The sequence below is a fragment of the Carcharhinus amblyrhynchos genome, chromosome X (genome assembly GCF_965287045.1).
Source record: "Carcharhinus amblyrhynchos chromosome X, sCarAmb.v2.hapA, whole genome shotgun sequence".
NCBI classification, from domain to species: Eukaryota; Metazoa; Chordata; class Chondrichthyes; order Carcharhiniformes; family Carcharhinidae; genus Carcharhinus; species Carcharhinus amblyrhynchos.
Window position 1 is genome coordinate 9,655,166 of NC_137359.1, and position 17,720 is coordinate 9,672,885.

At 44.5% G+C, this 17,720-nt stretch overlaps 1 protein-coding gene and 1 non-coding gene across 2 annotated transcripts in view; one reads left to right on the forward strand and one right to left on the reverse strand.

Annotated features, from left to right (window-relative positions):
• LOC145362038 (STE20/SPS1-related proline-alanine-rich protein kinase-like) overlaps window positions 1-17,720 on the forward strand; it is a 90,583-nt gene that overhangs the window by 25,347 nt on the left and 47,516 nt on the right. The window lies entirely within an intron of this gene.
• On the reverse strand, window positions 11,405-11,586 carry LOC145362073 (U2 spliceosomal RNA). The gene has a single exon (XR_013889926.1). It is a non-coding gene; the product is annotated as a U2 spliceosomal RNA (small nuclear RNA).

Here is a 17,720-nt window from a genome sequence, read left to right on the forward strand (position 1 = left end):
TCACCAAGGCCTCACCCCCTCCGTATCTCTGTAACCTATTTAAGCCTTACAATCCTTTGCAATCTCTTGCTCATTTAATTCTAGCCTCTTGAGCATCCCTACTTTTCATCACTCCACCATTGGTGGCTGTGCCTTCAGCTGTCTGGACCCCTAAGCTCTGGAATTCCCTCCTTAAACCTCTCCACGTCTCTAAACTTCTCTCCTCCTTTAAGATGCCCCTGGAAATGTTCCTCTTTCTCCAAGCTTTTGATCACCTGTCTTAATATCTCCTTACGTGGTTTGGTGTCTTATTTTGTTTTATAATGCTTCTGTGAAGCACTTTCAGGTGTTTTATCATACCAAAGGTGTTATATAAATGCATATTGTTGTTGTTTTATTTTCCTTTCTCCACTTTTCACTTGAAGGTGCTGATCATGCTGAGCACACTCTAGTAGCTTGTTCAGCTATTTATTTGTGAGCATATAAGAGTTGTTTGACCATGGGGAGAATCACAACTAGTTTACAATCAAGTTTGTTTGTGTTCTCATTCAATAGCCACACAGACATGTTTTGCAGCAGGAGTCATTGGATGTCAATCAGGAATGAGAGTGGGGCTGATTTGCCTCTCTCTAGCCCAGGGCATATCGATCCGAATTGGAAAGCCCCATTTGCTACATTGGCTGAGATCAGCTAACTCAGAATTGGCCGAGAATCAATCTTCATACTTCTGATTTGCATGGCTTAGGTCTTCCTTTCAGAAGATTGGGAGGAGAAAGGGGTTACAGCAAGCTGTTCAATAATGAAAGCAATCACAGCCAAGCACAATATTGTCCAGATATAACATACACAAAATGGACTTTCCAGCAGGATCAGATCACAATCAGAAGTGGGAAACCTGGATGGTTCCCCCAATCCCTTAGTCCTTGGCTGCTGATGCTAAATGTGGACTATTGTTATTGTTTCAACTGAGATCAGTTAATTCAGTACAGGACAATAGCAGAACCTTTCTACACTGTATAGCTTAGTACCACACCATAGTAAGGTACAGGGGAGTACAAGTGTGCTGTTATTTACTCTATGCATACTGGAGTAAAACTGTAAAAATGGGAATTAATCCATTTCCCTTTTTGCTTCAGGGTTTTCTGTTGTATGTTTGGGGCTGCTGTTAGTGATCTGTAATTTGATTGTTAAGCAGGCCATAGGCATGTTGCACTGTGCCAAAAATAACAGAAGCTGGGGATGTAAACCTCCCTACGTCAAGTTTTTAAATCACTTTGAGTATTGTCACCAACAAGTAGCTCGAGATTCAAACTTGGATGTGCTGGGCACTGTAGCACATTGGTGCCATGTGCTGTTTGGGCATGGATTCATGCCCATAATTCCAACATGATAGGTTCTAATTTTTGCTACATCATGGGAAAGACAATGATTATCACAGAATGACACAGCATAGAAATAAGCCATTCAGCCCAATAAATCTTTGCCAATGTTTTCCCCACATGAGCCAATTAATCAAATTCCTCTCTCCTGCTCACCCCCTCATACCCATTAATAGTCTTTTTTCAAACATCTGTCTTTACAAAAAAACTATTTATGGACTCCATGTTAACAACAGTTTGGCAGAGAATTCCACACCCCAACTGTGCTCTGTGTAAAGAAAATGTTCTAGCCTCCCCTTTAATTCATTCTCTAATTATTGTCTTGTCAGAGGTCGAAGGAAGATTGAGGCCAAGGTTTAAGCCCTTTACCCACATTCTTCTGCCAGCCAATATACTCAAAAATTGCCAGAGTCTTTCAGAGCAAATACAAACTGAATTACATTTTCATTTTATATGTTCGTGTGAGGGGCGACTGACAGAACATAAAGACTGTTTATATCACTGCGATATCTATATTTGAAAAAGAAATACATTAGGCAACAGGGAAATAAACCTTGGTGTTTAAACAGTATTATGTTATGACAGCAAACATTATAGATTCCCTGTACAGATTCCCTGTATAGATTCCCTGAGGTTTAAATGTCAACAAAGATTGACAAAGAAGTTGATAAAGAACATAAGAACATAAGAACATAAGAAATAGGAGCAGGAGTAGGCCATCTAGCCCTTCGAGCCTGCCCCGCCATTCAGTAAGATCATGGCTGATCTGTCGTGGCTCAGTTCCACATTCCTGCCCTCTCCCCATAACCCTTAATCCCCTCTCTTATCAAAAACCCATCAACCCGCGTCTTAAAAATATTTAGCGAGGCAGCCTCCACCACTTCAATGGGCAGAGAATTCCAGAGATTTACCACCCTTTGAGTGAAGAAGTTCCTCCTCAACTCCGTTCTAAACTACCCCCCCTTTATCTTGAGGCTGTGCCCCCTAGTCCTACTGTCTTTTTTGAGCGGGAAGAGTCTCTCCACCTCAGTAACAGTAATGTCATTAAGACCCTCCAGTCCTACCATCTTTCCATCGCTAACACCCGGCAAATTATTCACGTCGTCCTCTGTGAAGACAGAAACAAAAAAGTTATTCAATACCTTAGCCATATCCCCATCCCCTACCACTAGGTCCCCTTTCTCATCCTCTAAAGGACCAACGTTCACCCTAGCCAGCCTCTTCCTTTTTATATATTTATAAAAACTCTTGCTATCCTTTTTTATATTAAGCGCTAGCCCAGCTTCATAGTTTCTCCTACCCTTCTTGTTACTAGAGAGGCAGTGCTCGACAGACTGGAGGGGCTGATTGTGGACAAGTCCCCAGGACCGGATGGAATGCATCCGAGGGTTCTGAAAGAAATGGCGGAGGTGATAGTGGATGCCTTGGTGGTTATTTTCCAGACGTCGCTGGATTCCGGGGAAGTGCCGGAAGATTGGAAAACGGCTAATGTTACGCCGTTGTCTAAGAAGGGTGCCAGGCAAAAGGCGGGGAATTATAGGCCAGTTAGTTTAACGTCTGTGGTAGGTAAAATGTTAGAATCCGTCATTAAGGAAGAAATTGCGAGGCATCTTGAAGGGAATTGCTTGATAGAGCAGACGCAGCACGGTTTCATTAAAGGGAAGTCGTGTCTGACAAATTTACTAGAGTTCTATGAGGATGTGTCTAGGGCGGTGGATAGAGGAGAGCCGGTGGATGTGGTCTTTCTAGATTTTCAGAAGGCGTTTGACAAGGTACCTCACAAGAGGTTATTGCAGAAGGTCAGGGGACATGGAGTTGGGGGTAGGGTGTTAGCGTGGATAGAGGATTGGTTGTCAAATAGGAGGCAGAGAGTGGGGGTCAACGGGTGCTATTCGGATTGGCGGATGGTGACTAGTGGAGTGCCCCAGGGGTCGGTGCTGGGGCCTCAGCTTTTTACCATTTATATAGATGATCTGGAGGAGGGAACCGAGTGTAGGGTGTCGAAATTTGCTGATGACACCAAGATTGGGGGAACGGCAAATTGCGCAGAGGGTGTGGAGAGTCTGCAGAAGGATCTAGATAGGCTGGGCGAATGGGCCAGGAAATGGCAAATGGAATTTAATGTTGGCAAGTGTGAGGTGGTCCACTTTGGTAGGAATAATGGTAGGAAGGACTATTACTTACGTGGCAAAAAACTGCAGCAGGCGACGGTGCAGAGGGACCTCGGGGTCCTTATGCATGAGTCGCAAAAACCCAGCTTGCAGGTGCAGCAGGTGGTCAGGAAGGCGAATGGGATGCTGGCCTTCATAGTGAGGGGGATTGAATATAAAAGTAGGGAGGTCTTGCTGCAGCTGTATAGGGCATTGGTGAGGCCGCAGCTGGAGTACTGTGTGCAGTTTTGGGCGCTGCACCTGCGCAAAGATATTTTGGCCTTGGAGGGAGTGCAGAGGAGGTTTACTAGGCTGATACCGGAGTTGAGGGGGTTGAACTATGAGGAGAGGCTGAATAAACTAGGCTTGTACTCGTTAGAGTTTAGAAGAATGAGGGGAGATCTCATTGAGACGTATAAGATGATGAATGGGATGGATAGGATAGAGGTGGAGAGACTCTTCCCGCTCAAAAAAGACAGTAGGACTAGGGGGCACAGCCTCAAGATAAAGAGGGGGCGGTTTAGAACGGAGTTGAGGAGGAACTTCTTCACTCAAAGGGTGGTGAATCTCTGGAATTCTCTGCCCGTTGAAGTGGTGGAGGCTGCCTCGCTAAATATTTTTAAGACGCGGGTTGATGGGTTTTTGATAAGAGAGGGGATTAAGGGTTATGGGGAGAGGGCGGGAAAGTGGAACTGAGCCACGACAGATCAGCCATGATCTTATTGAATGGCGGGGCAGGCTCGAAGGGCTAGATGGCCTACTCCTGCTCCTATTTCTTATGTTCTTATGCTCTTATGATAAGGGCAACGATGGAATAGTGGGGCAGAATTTGGGGATGGGGGTTACGGGCGGGTGCCTGCATGAACATTGTCCATCTACAGGGGTACCCCGAGGTAATGTGCAAATGCAGCGGACAAAATCTCAGCACTTTACTCGGACATGCCCTGTGCTGAGTGTCCCAAACTGCTGTGCAGTTAACTGGTGAGGAACTCGGTAGGTTTTCAACACTAGCAGTGTTGCATGTTGCTTCTTGTTCTGCTTATTGGTCTGACTGCTCTATGGCAGCGATAAGTCAATTTGAACTGAATTTCAGTGGAGAAACAAGCTGTATTTGTTTGTGTCCTCATTCAAAAAAGTCAAAATTCTATTGGATGGAAAATAATACCACCAAGGAACACAGAGTGACTGCAGTCAGTTCTCAAAGTACTATAAAGGACAACGATTCTAGTTGAATTTTAACAACTTGCAAAGTTGAAACAGAATGGGAATCTATTCCCTTTATGTAAAAATAGATCAGATGTAAGAATGACAATATTGCTGGATCGGGAGGTTCCCATTCCCCCACCCCTACAGCTTTGTTTGCAGGTATAGAAAGAAAAGGGCCTGGCTTCTATTATAGCTACATACTTCACCATTGTGATTTTTCAATAGCATCTTCCGTTAGATAAAATATGACATACAGCACAGAGAGGGATTATTTGCGCCAAGCAGCCCATGCTAGTGTTCATGCACTACTTGATTTTCCAGCCATCTTTCCTGATTTAAATATACGATCATAGTCCTTGATTCCCTTCTCCCTCATTTCTTGTCAAGCTTCCTCTCATGTGCATCAATACTATTGGCTTCAACCGCTCCCTGTGGAAGCAAGATTCAACAGTTACTCCTGCCATTCTGTTGCCACCTTTGAAATGTCTATATTTTGTGTGATTTTTAAACCATTCCATCCGCAATTTGATATCTACACCTAAAGGGAGTCAGAGAGCTGGTTGGAGACGGAATAAGAGGTAGTGTACAGTCAGAGACCTGAATATGGAATAAGAGGGAGCGTATACTCAGGGGTGTTGTCTGGGAATAAAATGGAACATATAGTCAGAGACCTGGTCAGGGCATAAGAGGGAGCTGATAGTCAGAGACCTGGTCCGAGAATGAGAGGGAGAGGATAGTCAGAGATCTGGTCAGAGAATAAGAGGGAGAGGATAGTCAGAGACCTGGTCAGGGAATAAGAGGGAGCGTATAGTCAGAGACATGGTCAGAGAATGAGAGGGAGAGGATAGTCAGAGGCCTGGTCTGGGAATAAGAGGGAGCGTATAGTCAGAGGCCTGGTCTGGGTATAAGAGGGAGCGTATAGTCAGAGGCCTGGTCTGGGTATAAGAGGGAGCGTATAGTCAGAGGCCTGGTCTGGGTATAAGAGGGAGCGTATAGTCAGAGACCTGGTCTGGGAATAAGAGGGAGCGTGTAGTCAGAGACCTGGTCTGGGAATAAGAGGGAGCGTATAGTCAGAGACCTGGTCTGGGAATAAGAGGTAGCGGATAGTCAGAGACATGGTCTGGGAATAAGAGGTAGCGGATAGTCAGAGACATGGTCTGGGAATAAGAGGGAGCGTATAGTCAGAGACCTAGTCTGGGAATAAGTGGGAGCGTACAGTCAGAGACCCGGTCACGGAATAAGAGAGAGTGTATATTCAGAGGCCTGGTCTGGGTATAAGAGGGAGAGGATAGTCAGAGACCTGGTCAGGGAATAAGAGGGAGCGTATAGTCAGAGACCTGGTCAGGGAATAAGAGGGAGAGGATAGTCAGAGACCTGGTCAGGGAATAAGAGGGAGAGTACAGTCAGAGACCTGGTCAGGGAATAAGAGGGAGCGTATAGTCAGAGACCTGGTCAGGGAATAAGAGGGAGAGGATAGTCAGAGACCTGGTCAGGGAATAAGAGGGAGAGGATAGTCAGAGACCTGGTCAGGGAATAAGAGGGAGCGTATAGTCAGAGACCTGGTCAGGGAATAAGAGGGAGAGTACAGTCAGAGACCTGGTTAGAGACTGAGAGTGAGCGTACAGTCAGACCTGGTCAGAGACTGAGAGTGAGCGTACAGTCAGACCTGGTCAGAGACTGAGAGTGAGCGTACAGTCAGACCTGGTCAGAGACTGAGAGTGAGCGTACAGTCAGACCTGGTCAGAGACTGAGAGTGAGCGTACAGTCAGACCTGGTCAGAGACTGAGAGTGAGCGAACAGTCAGAGACCTGGTCTGGGAATAAAAGGGACCGTAGAGTCAGAGACCTTGTCTGGGAATAAGAAGGAGCGTATAGTCAGAAGCTTGGTCTGGGAATAAGAGGGAGAGGATAGTCAGAGACCTGGTCTGGGAATCAGAGGGAGCGTATAGTCAGAGACCTGGTCAGATAATAGCAGGGAGCCAGTAGTCAGAGACCTGCTCAGCGAATAAGAGGGAGCATACAGTCAGTGGCTTGGTCTGGGAATAAGAGGGAGCGTATAGTCAGTGGTCTGGTCTGGGAATAAGAGGGAGCGTGTAGTCAGAGACCTGGTCTGGGAATAAGAGGGAGCGTGTAGTCAGAGACCTGGTCTGGGAATAAGAGGGAGCGTGTAGTCAGAGACCTGGTCTGGGAATAACAGGGAGCGTATAGTCAGAGACCTGGTCTGGGAATAAGAGGGAGCGTGTAGTCAGAGGAATGGTCTGGGAATAAGAGGGAGCGTACAGTCAGAGGAATGGTCTGGGAATAAGAGGGAGCGTATCGTCAGAGGAATGGTCTGGGAATAAGAGGGAGTGTGTAGTCAGAGGAATGGTCTGGGAATAAGAGGGAGCGTATCGTCAGAGACCTTTGTTCCCTGACCAGGTCTCTGACTATACGCTCCCTCTTATTCCCAGACCAGACCTCTGACTATACGCTCCCTGTTGTTCCCTGACCGTCAGAGGGAGCGTATAGAGACCTGGTCAGGGAATAAGACGGATGTATAGTCAGAGACCTGGTCTGGGAATAAGAGGGAGCGTATCGTCAGAGACCTGGTCAGGGAATAAGAGGCAGCGTATAGTCAGACGCCTGGTCTGGGTATAAGAGGGAGCGTATAGTCAGAGACCTGGTCAGAGACTGAGAGGGAGCGTACAGTCAGAGACCTGGTCTGGGAATAAGAGGGAGCGTAAATCAGAGGCCTGCTCCTGGAATAAGAGGGAGCGTATAGTCAGAGACCTGGTCAGGGAATAAGAGGAAGCGTATCGTCAGAGGAATGGTCTGGGAATAAGAGGGAGCATATAGTCAGAGACCTGGTCTGGGAATAAGAGAGAGCGTACAGTCAGAGACCTGGTCTGGGAATAAGAGGTAGCGGATAGTCAGAGGCCTGGTCTGGGAATAAGAGGGAGTGTATAGTCAGAGACCTGGTCTGGGAATAAGAGGGAGTGTATAGTCAGAGACCTGGTCTGGGAATAAGAGGGAGTGTATAGTCAGAGACCTGGTCAGAGAATGAGAGGGAGAGGATAGTCAGAGACCTGATCTGGGATTAAGAGGGAGCGTACAGTCAGAAGCTTGGTCTGGGAATAAGAGGGAGCGTGTAGTCAGAGGCCTGGTCTGGGAATAAGAGGGAGCGTGTAGTCAGAGGCCTGGTCTGGGAATAAGAGGGAGCATGTAGTCAGAGGAATGGTCTGGGAATAAGAGGGAGCGTACAGTCAGAGGAATGGTCTGGGAATAAGAGGGAGCGTACAGTCAGAGGAATGGTCTGGGAATAAGAGGGAGCGTGTAGTCAGAGGCCTGGTCTGGGAATAAGAGGGAGCGTGTAGTCAGAGGCCTGGTCTGGGAATAAGAGGGAGCGTATAGTCAGAGACCTGGTCAGGGAATCAGAGGGAGAGGATGATCAGAAACCTGGTCTGCGAATAAGAGGGAGCGTATCGTCAGAGGAATGGTCTGGGAATAAGAGGGAGCGTGTAGTCAGAGGCCTGGTCTGGGAATAAGAGGGAGCGTATCGTCAGAGACCTGGTCTGGGAATAAGAGGGAGCGTGTAGTCAGAGACCTGGTCTGGGAATAAGAGGGAGCGTGTAGTCAGAGGCCTGGTCTGGGAATAAGAGGGAGCGTATAGTCAGAGACCAGGTCTGGAAATAAGAGAGAGTGTATCGTCAGAGACCTGGTCAGGGAATAAGAGGGCGTGCATAGTTAGAGGCCTGGTGAGGGAGGGAGTTTATAATATCTAGGAGAAAAGAAGCTAAATGTCCGAAAGCTGTAGAGGAACATAGTGGATACCGCAGGATACAATGCTGAAACAGCAAGGAGAAGGAATGTGTCTGAGAGAAATGGTATTTGTGAGAGGAAATGGTAAGTGATATTAGTAGCAGAAAGACAGAATTGTGTTTTATACAGCACCCCATTATATCTGAGAAACATCTCAATGGTGCTTTACATGGAATGAACCAAAGTATTGTTACGTAGGCAAGCTCAGTTTCCATTTTGAGTTGCGGATCTTTGCCTGCAGTAACCTGACAATGTTGATAAATAAACTGGGGCAATATTTTCATCATTTTTATACATTTTTGGTGCTCATATGTGTAATATATTCGCTGTGCAGAAAATGTACTGTAAAATAAACAGTGCCAACTCATGCAGCAAAGAGGAATATTTAGAAATGTCTCATCAGGAAAATAGGAGCACTGTATCTTGAAATTGAGTCCATTTGTGTTGTTAAGGTATACAATCTTCAGTCACTGGGATACTTATTTAGTCACCGCCACCAAGGTGTTGTAGTAGGCACAGGGACGACTGAGCCACCATTTACAACCAGTCTTCCTCCTTTTTCTAACATGCACATATGAACTTCATGTATCTTGTGTTCACAGCCTTTGCCAATTGAATCCCTAACTCTGTCTCACTTGAGTTTAACTGTTCCAGCACCAAAGAGAGAAGGGGTGGGGGGCGGGAAACACTGTCAGGGAAGGAACAGGATACGTTTTGAAAAGGAATGTGCTGCTGGCACAGATTTCTAGATATTGTCGTGTAAACGACAGCAAGTACTGGAAATGCACAGCAGGAAGTCAGCAACTGAAACAAAAGACAGGCTCACGTTTGAGGGGAAGGGTCAGCAGCTAAAGCATTCAACCATCTTTTCACTTTGTAGCTGCCTTGTGATCCGTTGTGTATTTGTCGTACTTTCTGCTCAAATTTGCAGCATCTGCAAACCTTTTTTGTTTCTTTTTCCGATTTATGACTGGAAAATATTTCACTGAGTAACTTGTCAACAATGAAATCATGAGTCATGGGCTTCCACGTGTCCTTCACCAAAGAAGTACTTTCTTGTCTCCCTCCACTTATGCATTGTTCATTTTTCAAACCTTTGTCCATTTTGGTGAATCATTTTGTGACCTTTCATTTTTTGGGGGTGGAGGGCAGATGGAGAGAAAGGAGTTGGGCCACTTTGTGACTTCATTTGTTGTGAGAGAGCCTCACACTGAAGATGTGAAACTATGTGAGGGAGGTGAGGTTAGCTCATATTGTCTGAGGAATTGGCGGGGGGGGGGGGGTGGTGCGGGTCCCTCCTGAGGTCACAGACCACAGAACAGCATTCTGCATCTCCTGCTTTGGACTCAGATGACAAAAATGTTGCCTTTGTGTGAGGAAACTCCTCACCCAACAGGGAAAAAACAGTATTGAACCACCAGTTCAGACCAGTCTTCTTATTTCCCTGTCTTTACTGTTTTTCTTCCTTTTGAAATGGATGGAGGAGGGAACCTGTGGGAGTGATATTGGCTCAGGTCAGTGACTAATACAGGTCATGTGAAGCAATGGAATTTATCTCTTACTCAGAAATCATTGAATTTGTATTGTGTTCTCCACAATGCAACCACCAGCTCGAAGGAGTACAGACTTGACCCCCACATTTCCTATCTTAGCTGCAAGCTGAGTGGAGGCCAGGAGCAGAGAAATGGTGTGTGGCAATTTCCCAGTGATTCTGTGAAGAACCAGGCTATCCTCAGTCAGGGGAACATAGGAACAGGAGTAGGCCATTCAGCTCCTCGAGCCTACTCCATCATTCAATACGATCATGTCTGACTTGTAACTTAAAAACGTGACTTATTATTCATAAAGGAGAGACAGGAATAATTCCTCTCTCCAAACCTTTTAAGAGATAAAAAAGATTCAGAGAGACTGGCAGCTACTTGATTACAGCTGTGAGGAACAGTGCAGTAAACTCTTGAGCAGTCTCTGGTGCTAACTGCAGATCATCACAGCTGCTGTTCTGCTTCCTTCGATTTTAAGCAGAACCCCATGAAGTGAAAGTGACACTTTTTTTTACAATTCAACACTAGCCCATCACTAGCAGTGACTGAACAAAATAAACAGCATGCAAGAGGGCCTGTGGTTTCCGCCTTCGTGGGAAGAAACACAATTATATGTTGCTGGGAGTCCCAGCAGTTTGTCTGGAGTCTACAATTATCCTCCATTACATCAATGTTTCTGCAACATTATCAGTGGGATCTTTACACACAATTACTCTTCTCTTTTGAAGGTGCTGACTCATGCTGGAGTGGTCAGTCCCTGGGTGTTGGCATCTCTTCAGTCCCCTGGTCACTGAAGTGGCCATTTTTCATCGGTGAGGCCAGACAGTGAGTGCTGTAATGTTGTTTGCCTCTTGGAAAGCAGGGCTTTAATTGGTGTCTGTGAAATATAATTTGGGGATAATGAACAGCTTCTCAAAATTGCTGCAATTCTCCAACTAGAAAGAGCTCTCCCAATGCCTTAACCAACCTCTTTTCAAAAATTGTACAGAGGGAAATTACTGCTCTCAAGCATGGGACTTGACCATACACACCAGTGAAGCTAGTGGTTGATTTGAGCTAATCTCAACCAATCAACAGGCCCCAGCATTTAGCATCAGTTTTTCTTCTGTAAGGAGTGGGGGAAAGTCAATCTCTTTCTTATTCTTGGGCTTTGAAATTGATGTGAACCAGTTGCAGGGAACAATCCCTGTGCAGAACAGCTAGACCAAAGGCCTACCTACTTTTTAAAAAAATTTTATTCCAAGTTAGTCAAATCAAGTCCAATTCAGAGTCTCAACAAGTTGAGACATTCCTGATCCAAGCTGACAAGACAGGGCTCTCACCTCCTGTCTTGGGCTTGATCTACATGATCCAAGCTGATTGGAGTAGGTATAGCTCCTCCTCCAAGGCTTGATCTCATTTGCATATTAGCCAAAAGACCAAGATGCTGCTTTAAAAATTGCTTCAAATGAAGCTGAAATGTAACCCAATGACTTCAACCAAGCACAGCATGTCGATACTACACTTGATCTTAGCCAAAAGGCCGAGAAGTGGCCTATCTACTGTTGCCCTCATGTGACTGGTTGCCAGGAACAGTCTTCAACGCTGCAGAGGACACAGGAAGAGCACTCCTTAACTTTATGGCTCCACATTTTTTAAAAGTTTATCTTTTGGTGGCAACCCTGTTAAGATTGCAAATCAGGCCGCCTACAGACCACATTATCCTAAACACAATAGGCCTTGCATAGGATGCAATAAGGGGAGTCCAATTTTACAAAGGGGCTCTCAAATAGTTTTTGGGCCCCTAATTGCATTTACAAAAATATGCAAAATGTCTCTTGTTCTGCCTTTATTGATATAGCTGACATCATACTCAGCAATTGTGGACTGTTTAATACTCAATATTTTTGACTTGATGATTCAAATTGGTCTCATAGTTTACTTGAGTCCCCTATATCCCAGTGCGTGTTTTGCTCAGACATATAAGCAAAATTGTATTGTGCCCGTTCAGTTTTATTCCTGCTCCCATGCTCCTGCTTCCCTCAAAAATTGTGAATAGTTGTACACCCCACCAGACTAGTCTGACTTACAAAGAACAACACAGCACAGGAAACAGGCCCTTTGGCCCAACGAGCCCGCGGCGCCATCTTAACAATGTATTTTTCCTACACCTCCCTTGACCCGTGTCTATGCTTATGGTACCCCATTGGAAACCAGATTCAGGGGAGAATAATTTAGGGACAATTTGTTACACCAATCAGCCTAAGAGCACATCTTTGGGGTGTGGGAGGAAACCGGAGCACCCGGAGGAACCCCACGCAACCACAGGGAGAATGCACAAACTCCCACAGACACTGGCCCAAATCCATGTATCTGCACAGCTAGCAGTGATAGTCACTGAGCTGTTGTGGTTGCCCATCTGCTGGTCCAGTTTTAAGCATACACAAACGACGCGAAGTACTAGGCAACTCTCGAAACATCCAAGAGCAGCCCACGCACGACCCACTGTGTGCATGCCCCTCGTTAGACAACAAGGTGGATCTTGCACCTGTGGAGTAAAAGAGACAAAACATCAACACATGTAGCATTAGATTTCCAGGAACGTCCCGAGGCTCTGACCCTTATTTAAAACCGTCTCCTATAACCCTCCATCCCTGTTTCAGTCATGTGCCTATCTAAGTAAACCTTAAACAAGTCCAGCGTGCCTGCCTCCATCACCTTACTTGGTAGTGCATTCCATACCCCCACGACCCTCTGTGTGAAAACCCTCCCTCTAGTATCCAAATTATACTTCTCCCCCCTCATCCTTAGCTCGTGACCCCTCGTGATATTTGTCTCCAATCTAGGAAAAAGCCTGCCACTGTTTACTCTATCTATACCCTTCATTATTTTATACACCTCCATCAGATCCCCCCTTAATCTCCATCTTTCTAAGGAAAAGAGCCCCAGTTTACCCAATCTTTCCTCATAACCCAGTCCTTCCATACCAGGCAGCATCCTGGTAAACCTCCTCTGCACTCTCCCCAGGGTCTCCACGTCCTTCCGGTAGTAAAGTGACCAGAACTGGACGCAGTACTCCAAATGCGGTCTAACCAACGTTCTGTACAACTGTATCATTAGACGCCAGCTCTTATACTCTATACCCCTTCCTATAAAGGCTAGCATTCCATAAGCTTTCTTCGCAACCTTCTCCACCTGAGTTGCCACCTTCAGAGACTTGTGCACTTGCACTCCCAGGTCCCTCTGCATTTCTATACTCTTAATAGGTCTACCCTTTATCATGTAACTCCTCCCTACATTATTCCTTTCAAACTGCCAGACAGTAAAGAATAAGGGAACAGCCATGGAAGGAATAAGGGAATAAGCCATGACACAACAATATATTTTACAATAGTTATTAAGCTTAGCCAGCTGCCCCTGGCATCTGCCAGACAACAACTACTGATTCAACAACAATTATAGCAAAGATATGCCGGAACACCTATGTGACTGAAGCTGATTTTTAGCCACCTAATGTATTGTGATGGCATTAAAGGTGTGCAGATAAAACCTCAAGACAAAAAACAGTTTCAGTTTGTTCCACTTCTCTTTCTTTTTCATATACTGGCTTTGCATTTTCAGCATTTACAGCTTTCCCTTTTAGCCTCCTTCTGGGTCGTGACTCAATAACTCTGTTATCTCTGATAACTTCTGTTATCGTTCCTAATCTAATCTCAGGATTCAGGCGATATCACCAACTGCAGGAGGAAAATAGGCTGCTACTGATCACTAGGAATGTCAGGAAGAGTGACAGGCCATTGGATTTCTCCCCCTTAATCTCTGTTTGGGAAGTAACTGTCCTCCATCTTCTGCTCATATCAAGACCCAGTAGAGTTGCAATTGGATAATGAAGAGTGTGCGCAATTTCTAGTTGGCCGGGGATAGTACTGTGGCACCAGGGTATGTGTGCTTAGCAGTATGGGGTTGGGGCTGTTAGTGACAAAACCTCCTGGAATATGTTAAATCAGAGTTGCTGACACTAGGGTCCCAGTGAAGTTCTTGTCTGATAACTATGCGAACTCCTGCTCATCTTATGAAGTGGTCTTTTGAGTGGAGAGAAGGCAGTTCATTTCCAACACAGCAGTGGTTACACAGCGACCACCATATTTAAACAAAATCAGAGTGGATCATTGAATTCTCAGTTTGGGCAGTATTGCTAGAGATCGAACCTTCTGGTATGGTGCCAGGGAGTGTCTTGGATATTTCATTTAAAGAAAGAATTGGAAATAGTATACAGTTTCTGTCCTCTGACATATCACAGTCTCAACTTCCACAGAAGTTAGTATTCCAATATCTGCAGTGTGGAAGCATACCTGTGCTCAAAGTGATACTACAACAAGACAAATTAGTTCCATGGGAATATTGGCCTGGAATTTCCTCTGATCCTGTTTCATTGGAAGCACAGTGAAAGTTTACACACGAGGAAATTCCAGGCTTTTGTGTTTAGAATGGCTGGCAAACCATTTAAATGCATTTGAAAAGATGCAGAGAAGAGCAACAGGTTTGATCTCTAGTGTGAAAATGGAAGATAAGCGCAACTCAAGTTTGACAGTCTGGAAACAAGACAGTTTTCAGGATGCAAGCAGCCATCATCAATGCACATCAAATATTAAACAATGTAGGTGATTCAGATTATTACTTAAAATGTAGCCAAGTAGCAACACCGAATAGTAAATGGGAGTGAATGAAAAGAGGCCTTAAAACAGATAACAGGAACCATTTTTGATGTAACTGTGTACTGTCCAGGAAAGTGAACCTCTGTACTTTGACCTTGTCTGAATCTTTTAATGTCCTAAAGATGATTTGTAGCGCAACTCTTCATTTTATCCAGAGAAAACCTGCTCAGTTGTCTGACTCTTTCTTCATAATGGCCTCCAAAGGCCATGACCCCTGCTGCTTACTCTTCTCTGAATTTGCTATCCTTAATGGGAGCAGAACAATATTGGTAATTCTGTATAAATGCTTGCCAAATATCTGTTGAGAATGGGTTTGAGCGATACTGGGATGTTAATCCTTGAGTTTGATTGATGTGGGAGGGTTAGGAAGAAAAATCTGAGGGGGTGGAAGAATCCATGGTATATCTTTGCAGGGAATGTGCTCGATGGGCCGAATGGCTTTTTAGCATTCCTGACTTATTATGTTACTTTTTCAAAGAGTGCTAATATCTACCAGACAAGTTAATAAAGGCAGAAATGCTGGGGCAGTTAGATACCATTGCAATTACTGTCTGATGTTCTGTGGCATTGCTCCTGGTTCAAAATATGTAACTGTAATAACACAGACAATGCTCAACAATAGTATTAAGTATAAACAGATAAGTGAAAGCAGCAGGCCATAGTATTGGAGAAGCAGCAACAATTTCCTGAATGGGAGATGACATTGTTAGCCACTGTGAATTAAATTAAATCAAATATAACAGAAAAGTTCAGTATCTAATATCCACTCAAATTCAGCATGGATGATTTTGGCATGCAACCAACATTTATGTTTTGGTTTAGCTTTATCTATATACTATCGTCTAAATCTTATGTACATGTTTCCTGTCAATTCTCTCCATTGTAAATTCCTATGCCCCCATTTATACTCTTTACAATAAAATCAATAATCAATTAAACAAAAAGCACTACAACTAATAAAAACTGTCAAAGGAAACTTAACTAACTAAATCATTCCGGCATTGGTGATGCAGCCCAGCCCCTGAAATGCCCCCATTTATAATGGCAACATCCTATTTAAACATATCATACTGTAATTACACCCCCCACCAGTGGAGGCAGTGCAGCATTGCTACTGGAAGGAAGGAAATGAAGCTTGTTCAGGGGTGATTCCTGAAGTCAATAGAAGATATTTCTGTTGCCAGTTTCTCTGTAATGTAGGAATAGTTGGTTTTTCTAAATGTGACACAGAAATGTGTATGTGTATCTGACGTACACGTTTCAAAACTTTTATACTGATACAAAGATGGCAAAGTACAATGTTCATTTTTGTTTAATCGTGAAATAACCTGATGATATGTGTGGAACATGAACATTATTTGCATCATTTAGCTGGTCTCCTATGGTGTTGCTCGTGGATATTTTTCTATGATTCTATGATAGTCTGCAATGGCTGTGCTAATTTGGCTGCTACCTTGACTTGTGCCTTGAAGGAAGCTATTACAGAGAAAACCTGAACTGATCCCAAGGTCAATCTGGGCTTGATTGCTATTGAAGAAAGCTTGCAAGTGCTGGGACATTTCACAGCTCCAAATCAGGAAAAAAATGACTGGTCTTTTTCTCTCTTGATACTTTGATGTGTAACTTGATGACACTGACTGTCTTCAGACTTTTCTCTGAATAGATAGACGGAAAGTAGAAAATTCTAGATGTGACATGGAAGCAAATGTGAAGTACAATTGGATTGAGAACTGAAACAAGCCTCTTCAATAGAAATACATTAAGTTAGTCACAACTGACCAGATTTTCAACATTTGACTGTCATTGAATTAAACCTCCCAGTGGGACTCCAATAAAAGAGGGGAATGGACACAGCGGGAGACATAGAGTTAGGGAGGTGACCAAAGGCAAGGTTGAGAATACTTTTGAAGATGGAAAAATATGTAAGAAAGAGTAATTATTGTGAGAAATAGAGAATACAGCGTAGTGATGACTGTGTGGAGGCAGCAGGCGTCATGGTGGATGTGATGGATGGTGTTTAGATAGGAGCAGGGGTCTTTCAACCTTGGGCCAGGGGCAGAAGAGGAAATCAGTGAAAGAGTAGCATTGACAGAGAGGAATGTTGTGGAAACAGGGTGGGACAGCAGTGAGACTTTGGTGAGCAAGGAGAAAACAGAACATGAGAGGAAAAAGCAGAACTGGAAATTAGCAACAAAGAGGTAGAAAAGTTTGACTGTGGAGTAACAGCGAATCTGCAAATGCACATAGAAGAATGAGCTTTATCCACATGTGCAAAAGTAGGAAAGCTATACATGACTAAAAGAGACTTGTGTTTAGTGATCAGAGACCAAGTGAAGAGATTCAGTACCTTGTTGGTTGAGAATCCAACATCTATGTTAGGCTAAAGTTCAGTGTTAAGCACTAAATGGGATCTAAAGCCCTCTTGATGGCAGGGATCCTGACGTGGCTAAGTAAAGGAATGTCAGGGCTGTTCTGATGACTGGTGTGTGGACTGTGTTTCCAAGGAATGAATGTTTGGTTAGCACTGCTCCTTCACAGTGTCAGGGACCTGGGTTCAATTCCAGCTTGGGTTACTGTCTGTATGGATTTTGCATGTTCTTCCCATATCTGCGTGGGTTTCCTCCGAGTGCTCCGGTAACCTCCCACAGTCCAAAAGACATGCTGGTTTGGTGCATTGGCCATGTTAAAGTCCCCCTCAGTGTACCTGAACAGGCGCTGGAATATGGCGACTAGAGGATTTTCACAGTAACTTCATTGCACTGTTAATGTAAGCCTACTTGTGACAAATAAGTAAACTTTAAAACTTTCTAAGGCTGCCATGAAGTCAATAACTGACTATTTTGGCAATAGTGTAATGAGGATAAGAGACCATTGAAACTTGGAGGTCTAAAATGGAATTTTGCTCAGATCTGACTTTCACAGGCAAAGTACCAAAGTCAATGACTTATGGCGCTCTCTTCCTATGTGAGGCCAG